This window comes from Octopus sinensis, linkage group LG4 (assembly GCF_006345805.1).
Source record: "Octopus sinensis linkage group LG4, ASM634580v1, whole genome shotgun sequence".
NCBI lineage: Eukaryota > Metazoa > Mollusca > Cephalopoda > Octopoda > Octopodidae > Octopus > Octopus sinensis.
Genome location: NC_043000.1, coordinates 34,162,335 through 34,173,428, shown reverse-complemented (window position 1 = coordinate 34,173,428; position 11,094 = coordinate 34,162,335). Strand labels below are relative to the sequence as shown.

Genomic DNA, 11,094 nt, shown 5'->3' with positions numbered 1-11,094 from the left:
TGGTCCATGTCTCACTTGAATAGAGAAGAGCAGACAATACACACGCTTTATAGACACTGATTTTTGTCTGCAGGGAAATACCTCTATCCGCCCACACTCGCTTTTCGAGCTTTCCAAATGCAATACTTCCCTTCCCATATCGATAGTATATCTCTGCATCATGACTACCATCTCTTGACAGTGTGCTTCCTAAGTAAACAAAGGTGTCAGTGACTTCTAACCTTGTTCCATTCACAAAAATGTTTGGTTCAGAATATGTTTGTCCTGGCACCGATGTAAACATTACTTTGTTTTCCCCCCAGACTAATTGTGAATCCGAAATGTACACATGCAGAGGAAAATCTGTCCATTAAATGTTGCATACCCCCCCCACCCCTCTGAGTGTGCCAACAAATCAGCATCATCAGTATCATCAGCATAAAGTAATTCGCTAACAAGTATTTTTGAAAGTCTTTGCAGTTAAACCAGGTTAAATTAAAAATGCGACCAGATGTCCAAAACTTGATTCAGATTCCCCTGTTGTTGCAATCCTTGAAAGCACATCAAAGTAATGCAGCAAAATAAATGGAGAAAAGTGTAGGGGTAGGAATATATCCTGTTTGACACCGTTGTCCACCGAAAATTCATGAAGTAGCTCACCATTAAAAACTACCCGAGTTTTCATATTTCTGTGTAGTTCCTTAAAAACGCACACAAAATGTGTTGGGCAACTAAGTTTACACAAAACAATCCACAGTGCTTTCCTGTTTACCGTTTCAAATACCTTAGTCAAATCTATGAAAATCTGGTATAGTGGCATTTGTTCCTCAAAGCATTTCTCTTGAATCTGCCTCACAGAAAATATAATGTCCATTGTTACTCGCTCAGGTCAGGAATCACATGTGGACACACATTCTCAACAAGACGATCTAACATGATTCTTGGAAGTATTGTACCGGTATGTGCCAGAAGAGTTATCTCTCTAGAATTACCACACACTGCTTTCGGGCCCTTACCCCTACATACTGAGATTAGAATGCCATTTATCCATTCTTGTGGCACAGAAGATTCATTCTAAACTCGAGTTATCAGGTTATGAATTTCAGATAAAATATGATCCCCACCAGCTTTCGGAATTTCAACTGGAATACCATGCAACCCAGGAGCTTTACCTGATCTCAGTTTACATAATGCCACATTTACTTCTTCAATGGAAGGTGTATCATGCATGTGTTGCACTATATCTCTTTGCTGAATGTTGTTTATGATATCCATATTCACTACAGATGGATTGTGGAAAAGATCTGCAAAGTGTTCTCTCCATATATTTATTATTCCAGGAGGATCTTTAATAACCTAATTTCCATCTTTCGACTGATGAAGATTGCTGTCCAGAAGCTTGCCGCAATAAACTATAGAAACTTTTAATGTCTTTCCTGCCATAGGCCGCCTGTACTTCCTCAGACAAATTTCTCCACCAAGTGTCTTTAAGCCTCCTAAGCTCTTTTTGCATGTCTGCTTTCTGGGACTTGTACAGCTATTCTAGTTGCTCCTTGTTCTTAACGTTTGGGTCAAGAAGCTTTGCATAAGTGGATCTCTTTGTTGCTAAAAGCTCATTTAACACTGTATCATTCGAGCGAAACCAGTCTCGGTGTTGTTTCCTTTTAAAACCTAACACCTCTGATCCCATCTTAGATATTCCATCAGGGACAGAACCTTCAAAATGAACATTTCTGCATCTCTTGTGAAACAAATTGTAAAACCTGTGGTGGTTTTAGCTGCTCTACATAAATTTTCTTTGGTACCCGTACACCTGCACTGCGAACCTTCTTAAGGACCCTGAACTTGAACCTGGCCCTAACCATTTTGTGATCAGTATCACAATCAGCACCTCGCAATACCCTGAGACTGCACAAATTTTGTAAGTCATCTTTCCGAGTTAATAAAAAGTCAATCACGTGACCTTGCTTTGATCTTGGGTGAATCCAAGTAACTTTATGCTTCAACTTACGATGAAAGAAAGTATTCCCAACAATCAAGCCCTGATTAGAGATCATTCGTAGCAGGATGCAACCCATTGCTGGTCACCTTTCCTGTTCCACACACACACAAACACACATGCATGCACACACACACACGCACGCACATACGCACGCACACACTGACGCACACACTGACGCACACACACACACACGCACACACGCACGCACTCACACATACACGCACGCACACACGCACGTACACACACACACACGCACGCACGTACACACACACACACGCACGCACACACACATACACACACAGATACACACACACATAGATATATAAAAGTAAGAGAGGGAGAATAAACATACTTCTTCACCAACATATAAACACGCCTTCTGTCGCTGGGCCGATAGCGGTAAATTATGTATATATATATATATATATATATATATACTAGCAGTATCGCCCGGCGTTGCTCGGGTTTGTTTCGACCCGCTGGAATTGGAATTTTTGAAAAGTAAAACTTTTGCATTATGTAGCTTGTTATTCTCTTCAAGTGAACATTTTTCTTGTTGAAATACACCGAAAAGTGGCGACACAGCAGTGAAAAAATCGTAAAAAATATGGATTTTCATAGAAAAAAGCACCTTTTTGATGTAAATAATTTTTGGTGTTAACATGGTCCGATTTGAATTTTATCTTGTACGGAAGGAAGAGCAACCCTTCTTCTATCATACTCTCAATTTTGGCCAACTTGCGCCGCAGGGTCTCGGAGGAGATAGTATTAGTTGAAGGCTACCAAACCTGGCGCACACAGACAACTTCAGCTTTATATAGCGATAACACACACACATTAATACACATACACACACATGTATGTATGTATGTACGTATGGATGTATGTATGTATATATGTACATCTGTCCACTTCTTGCCATATTTTTATCCTTCACTTCCTACACACACACACACGCACGCACGCACACACACACACCTTCTTAGCTTACAATTTCTTTCTTTCAACAATTGACAACTGAAGTACACTTGCAAATTAATACTACGAAAACTTAGCGACAGAAAGTAAATTAAAAACCAATCGTAAAATATTGAGTTTTCTCGAATTTTTGCTTAATTGGGGGTCAAATTGAAAGAAATTTATATGCCATGACCCAATGGAATGTACTTCGAAAAATCATAGGTAAATTCCAATTGAAGAAATTGTGTGAGGAGTAAATCATTATGTATTTATTTGTTTCTGTTTCTGTTTCCTGAAGAAATTCTATATTATACAATTGTATTAAAAAGAAACATAGTCACAGGCAGAGAAAACCTGCCTTTTATCATAAGACTTTAATCATAAGATATATATATATATATATATATATATATATATAGATATACCTCTTATTATAAAAGGCAGATTTTATCTGCCTCCCTTTGTATCTTATAGAAATCTACAATATAGGATTTCTTCAATTACAATTTACCTAGCATTTTTAAGAGTAGAATGCATCGGGTCGTGACAGGTCCACTTTTTAAAATTTTAACCCCAATTAAGCAAAATTTAGAGAAAACTCACATTGTGGTGTATGAATCAAATGCTTCTCTTAGTGTGGGATACAGCACAACAAACGCACACACACAGTGTGCAACGAATAAAGTGAAACTAATTCACTTTCTGTAGTGAGTGACTATTTCACTCTACATTCCCAACTCCACTTTACACACATAGACACGCAAATATATAAATAAAATTGTAAGCTAACGTGTGTGTGTGCGTGTGGTGTGTGTGTGTGTGTGTGTGTGCGTGTGTGTGTGTGTGCGTGTGCGTGAGTGTGTGACAGGAAAGTTTTTTACGACGAATATAAGACCTATATCCAAGTAGCAGAAAGATCGCCCAAAAGTGTATATAGATATTTAAATGTATTTATATATTCATCTATGCACACATGTATGTATAACGTGTGTGTATATATTTCCATAGAGGTAACCATTCACTCCATACAAAGTTTTTTAGGACGAAAATAAGATCTAAAGTTATCTCTAAGAAAAAGAAAGATCACCCAAAAGTGTATATAGATATTTAAATGTATTTATATATTCATCTATACACAGATGTATGTATAATGTGTGTGTATATATTTCCATAGAGGTAACCTTTCACTCCATACAAAGTTTTTTAGGACGAATATAAGATCTAAAGTTATCTCTAAGAAAAAGAAAGATCGCCCAAAAGTGTATATAGATATTTAAATGTATTTATATATTCATCTATACACACATGTATGTATAATGTGCGTGTATATATTTCCATAGAGGTAACCATTCAATTCATACAAAGTTTTTTAGGACGAAAATATTTATATATAAAAGAAAGGTTGTGTGTCTGTCTACTCCGATTTAGATTCCTAACTACTCCCACATTTTGCAATGCAGTTTAACCAAAACCGGGTATCTTATAGTCGTGATTCATATCGAGCCCTTCTGGGTATTAGCGCGCGTCTACGATGAGTCTATGATTTTACAAATAATTTACCATCATTTTTTCCATTTTAATGCATATTTTTTAAAATAAAGGGAAGTAACTCTCAAACTTCACACCAATATGCGTGCTCATATGCGATGTAATATCACATCAGCAGCTTTTCCTCACACCCTCCTTGCACTTGGCGAAGGCAAAATACCAGGGGATGAAAATGGTAATATTGCCATCGATTCCATTTGTACCATTGTTAAGACGCCTTCTGATCTCAGAGATGCAGTGTTCCCAGATCTACAAGCTAATTATCAGAATATGGATTGGATTGGCAAAAAGGCTATACTGGCCCCGAGGAATAAAACTGTTCACCATATTAATGATGAAATGCTCAAACTCATTCCTGGGGAAGTCTATGTATATCAGTCTATCGATACAACTCCTGACCCAGAGGACGTCATCAACTATCCAATAGAGGTACTCAATTCCTTTGAGCACCCCGGACTACCACCAAAGTTGGTGCCCCTATAATGCTCATCAGAAATTTGGTTCCCCCAAAACAATGCATTGGCACACGTTTGATCGTTAAGTCCTTATCTCCCACCGTAAACTTATATCAATATTTGCTTGAATAATCATCATAATTCAGTGCAATCATTAACAGTACTTTCAAGCAATTCAGCCCCGAGCAACGCCGGGCAATTCTGCTAGTATATATATAAACGGCAAAATATCTGTGTGTGTGTGTGTTTGTGTGTCCTTTATACAAATCCACAATTTTCAGTTAGAGGGCTCGCACTTTCTATGGTCATTCAAAACCGTCCAAGGGTGGTCGTACACATCTTTACATTTCCCCAGTCACCCCGCAAAGCCATTAAAAAATCAATAGAAGTGACTTTTTTGTGAATTTTCTATCCAAAACCCAATCAAAATGTCCGAAACGTGAAACGCCAATTGAATGCCAGCTAGCTGTATGTGATTGGTCGGAGATTTGGGCAGTACTCGCGTGTATGTGCGCACGCACGCAGCTGTATATGCATGTACTAGCACTATGACCTAGCGTACGAAAATGATGTAAGGTGGGCGGAATAAATGATGTCTATTTCACCATTAATGTACAAACTAAATACATTAATTTTTTTAAAAATTAATTTAATTTAGAAGCACATTTTCCGATCTTCAGTTGTATATGCTATATTTTAAAGAAAAAATATAACTACAAAATATATTTACCTTCATTTATCCACATCAATTCGTAACCCGAGGTATTCGGTATATTGAAAAAAGTAAAAAAAAAAGGAGACAAACTTCTTCCTTCTCATTCAAACACGCTTTCTAATCTGTCGGTGAGCCGATTGCGGCAAATTATGAATGTGTGTGTGTGTGTGTGTGTGTGTGTATGTGTATATGTATATATATATATATATACATCCACACACACACACATATATATATATATTATATATATATATATATATATATATATATATATATATATATAGCACTATGACCTGGCGTTGCCCGGCCGTGTCTAGTGCTTGCTTGTTGTTCGTTGCCGGGTCACAGTAAAAATTTCTCACTAAATCAAGATCTAAGTTTCTTATCACATTTCAGCCTGGGCCAGTTTTGTTGTTTATGAGCAAGTTGGAACTTTTTATGAGAGTAATTAATATTCATTGAACTTCGGTTTTCACACCTGAAATGGCACATGCCATTAGTCGGACAAAAAGGGAGGCAGAAGAAAGCGAAAAGCTCGAATTTGGTCCACAAAATAACTTATGGGCATAAGGGGTCGGTTTATTGATTTTTTTTAAATGGGTTCTGGGGTGACTGGGGAAATGAAAATTCTTCACGACCACCGTCAGACAGTTTTGAAAGTCCATAGAAAATGCGAGCCTTTTACGTGAAAAACTGTGGATTTGTATAAAGGACAAACAGACATTTTGCCGTTATATATATATATATATATATATATATATATTGTTATTATATTTCGGAATGGTCATATTGCCATTTAGCCAAACAAATATTTAAACGTATTATATATATATATATATATTATATATATATATATATATATATATATATATATATAATTGAAAAATAGGATAAAATCTTTTATAAGAATTTATCAAGTAGTTAGCGTGAAAAACCTTATAAAGGAAAAATCCATCATTATTCCTCTTAAATATATTTACTTATATTAAGGGCATTACTATACATCAATGCCTCACGCTAGGAGGGATTCTTAAAGTCAAAACTACCATTTATTATGGTAGTTTTGACTTTAATATATATATATTTCTTACAGTGATTTGGGGTTATTCTACCTTAAGCTTTCTCTTAAGTTACATTATTTTATTTGGCTTTTTTCTGAGTAAGGAAGAATATAATGATTCAAAGTCACTTATACTAAAGTGTTATCATTATACCTAAAACCCTAACTACAGTTATAACGTCATAGAGACATATACGCATGAAACGCTATGGATATTTACGACAATGTATGTTGAATATTTTCTTCGTGTACTTTAAACCGCTATAAGAAAACATAAATTAAGGATTACAGAAATGCATACTTATTTATGCTCAGTTGAAAAACAAACGCGAAGAGAAACATTTTCTTTTAATTAGTTTTATTATATAAATATAACATTTTATATTATTTACAGTAGGAAAGATAACTTTGTAGTGAAGAAGAACGACTATAATTTCATTAACTAATTTCTCAATTCTAGCTAATACATTAACCAACAAATCAAAATAGATTTGTGATTAACTCTAGACATGGCATGAAAATTACCGATGTCTCAAAAGAGTGAGTGTCGTGGAGTTCAGTGACATCCAACAAACACTGATATTTTTCCCAAAATCCAGGTTTTTATAACTGCTCATCTTGACTTAAAAGAATCGAAATCCATGACAAATATTTATTACGAAACTTTTAGAATCTTTATACGGAAAAAAAAGAAAATGATAATTTTTCGGCAATACGACATTACATCATATTGCCAATTCGCGCCACATTTCAAAATGGCTGACCCTGTGTGTACCGTTGGCGATTTCTTTTCCTCCGTCTTCCCTTCTTTGGATCTTTTTCTGACGAAGAGCTCCGCTCGAAACGTTAAACCCTCCTTCTTTCCTTCCTTCCTGAGCGTCCAATAATACTATATTTGTTCCACGTCCTCGCGTTGTTGTTTTCTCTTTGTGTTTTCATGTTTGGATTAACTATATATATATATATAGATAGATAGATATAGATATAGAGATAAAGAGAGGGCGTGAAACTAGTTTTGCATTGACGACGGTGACTAATAAAGTAGACACCATTTATTCCGCCTGCCTTACGTCATTTTCGTACGAAGGGGAAAAGTCTGTTTTTATTTTAATTTTAACGAATGACTGCCATTCAACACGTTGGAGTTTGGCTTTAACTGTATATATATATATATATACGGATAAGATCTTTATTTAGAATATAGATCTTATCAAGTCGCAAGTATGGGAATAAATCCTTCAAAGGAAAAATTATTATTAAAATTTTATTAGGGTATTTAAGAGATACCACTACGCTGGAAACAGCAGCCAAAACTTGACTCTAAAACCACATTAAATGTTCATACAGCACCAGGAGAGGAGACAAAATAAACTACCAAAAATATTACTTGGTAATTCCAGATCACCCATTTTTTGTCTTTTTATCTTCTCTCCTGTGCTGTATGAACATTTAATGTGGTTTTGAGTCGAGTTTTGGCTGCTATTTCCAGCGTGGTGGTATCTATTAGATACCCTAAATTATAATTTTAATAATTATTATTCATTTGAAGGATTTATTCCATACTGGCGATTGATAAGATCTATATTCTAAATAAAGATCTTATCCGTAATATAATATATATATACAGTTAAAGCCAAACTCCAACGTGTTGAATGGCAGTATTCGTTAAATATATAATATATATATATATATATATATATATATATATATTATATTATATATATATGTATATTATATATATATATATATATATATACATATATGCATACATATATATGTATATATATAATATATATTTATATATTTATAATTATATTTATATATATATATATATATATTATATATATGAGGTGTGTGTAAGTTTGTGTGTATTAACACTGTTTCTACAGACAGAGATACACAAAAACACATTGACACAAATACATACATACATACATACATACATATATATATATATATATATATATATATATATATATATAAATAAATTAATGTGTGTGTGTGCAGTGTGTGCGTGTGTATGTGTGTGTAGCTTATGGAAACTGTAAACTTGTTTTCCTTCTAATTACCCTCAGTTTGTGCTGGGTGTCGTTTCAGAGTTAAAAGAAGCAATTTGAAAACTTCAATTATATTCAGATAAATCAGTGAAGTGGAAAGACTGTGCATTTGACGCTAGATTAGATTAGGTATACTATTTCATGCCTGACTAGTTTTCAATATCTAGCATATAAGTACGGTGGTTAGTAGCAAGTTACTTTAAAATTTCTTACATTTGGAAACAACTCACAAGGAAATGAGAAACGTTTTAAATGAAGCGACCGACTTTTAAACGAATTTTCTTCAAACATACTTTCTGTTTTTTACATATTTTTTTCTTAAACAGCTCTTCTTTAGCACCATGTCTTCATAGATTCCTCGATCACGGTACTAAATACATAAAAAATAAATGCTTAACAGAATTTCATCCGTCTTTGCATTCTGAGTTCAAATTCTTCCATAGTGGAATTTTCCTTTTATTCATTTGGAATCGATGGAATAGGTACCAGCTGGACACTGGGGTTCGATGTAAACGACTTATACCCTCTCCCAAAATTGCTGGCCTTGTGCCAATATTTGACATACAAAGTTTGGTTGTATATTTGTCTGTCTAACTATCTATCGATCTATCGATCCTTATATATGTACAGCGTGCGCACATTTGTATGTTTAAGCATCCAAACATGCCGCGAGAACATAATCTGCATGTGCAAATAATATATATTAATATATATGTGTATATATATATATTATATATATATATATATATATATATATATATATATATATATATATGTATACATGCATATGTTAACCAACCACAAGATTCCGAGTTCGGTCCCACTTCGTGGCACCTTGGGAAATTGTCTTCTACTACAGCCTTGGGCCGACCAAAGCCTTCTGAGTGGATTTGGTAGACGGAAACTGAAAGAAGCCCGTCGTATATATATATATATATATATATATATATATATATATATATAAATTATGTGTGTGCATATATATTTTTGTGTGACTGTTCCCTGACCATCGTTTGACAACCGATGCTAGTGTGTTTACGTCCCCGTAACTTAGCGGTTCGGTAAAAAAGGGGACTGATAGAATAAGTACTAGGCTTACAAAGAATAAGTCCTGGGAGTCGATCTGCTCGACTAAAAGCGATACTCCAGCTTGGCCGCAGTCAAATGACTGAAACAAGTAAAAGAATAAAAGAAAAGAAAATTCTTTTACTCTTTTCCTTGTTTCAGACTGCGGCCATGCTGGAACGCCGTCTTTAGTCGAGCAAATCAACTCCAGGACTATTCTTTGTAAGCCTAGTACTTATTCTATCGGCCCCTTTTTACCGAACCGCTAAGTTACGGGGACGTAAAGACACTAGCATCGGTTGTCAAACGATGGTCAGGGGACAAACACAGTCACACAAACATATACATACACATACATATATATACATATATACACATAATTTATATATATATATATGTGTGTGTGTGTGTGTGTGTGTGTGTGTATGAGTGTGTGAATACGACGGGCTTCTTCCAGTTTCCGTCTACCAGATCCACTCACAAAGCTTTGGTCGGCCCGCCACGCAGTGGAACTGAACCCGGAACCATGTGGTTGGCAAGCAAGCTACTTACCACACAGCCACGCTTGCGCCTATATATATATATATATATGTGTGTGTGTGTGTGTGTGTGTGTGTGTGTGTGTGTGTGTTCTAAAATCTTCAGTCTTGGTTTTTTATTCTGAAAAAAAATTATGTATATATATATATATATATATCTTTTTCTCTTTTTTTTTACTTGTTTCAGTCATTTTGACTGCGGCCATGCTGGAGCACCGCCTTTAATCGAGCAACTCGACCCCGGGACTTATTCTTTGTAAGCCCAGTACTTATTCTATCGGTCTCTTTTGCCGAACCGCTAAGTGACAGGGACGTAAACACACCAGCATCGGTTGTCAAGCAATGCTAGGGGGACAAACACAGACACACAAACACACACACGCATATAAACATATATACGACGGGCTTCTTTCAGTTTCCATCTACCAAATCCACTCACAAGGCTTTGGTCGGCCCGAGGCTATAGTCGAAGACACTTGCCCAAGATGCCACGCAGTGGGACTGAACCCGGAACCATGTGGTTGGTAAAGAAGCTACTTACCACACACCCACTCCTGCGCCTATATATATATATATATTATATATAGAGAGAGAGAGAGAGAGAGAGAAGAGAGAGAGAGAGAGAGAGAGAAAGAGAGAGAGGGAGAGGGAGATATAATTCTTGTATTTATTATCTCAATTGTAGATGAATTTCGAGATGTCAAGTGAATATAG

General features: G+C 35.5%; 1 long non-coding RNA gene across 1 annotated transcript in view; it reads left to right on the top strand.

Annotated features, from left to right (window-relative positions):
* The window catches only part of LOC118762920, a 14,685-nt gene extending 3,596 nt beyond the window's left edge, over nt 1-11,089 (top strand). The window contains exon 4 of the long non-coding RNA XR_004998671.1: nt 11,078-11,089. This is a non-coding gene — a long non-coding RNA (uncharacterized LOC118762920). The remainder of the gene's footprint in view (nt 1-11,077) is intronic.
* The last annotated feature ends 5 nt before the right edge of the window (nt 11,090-11,094 follow it).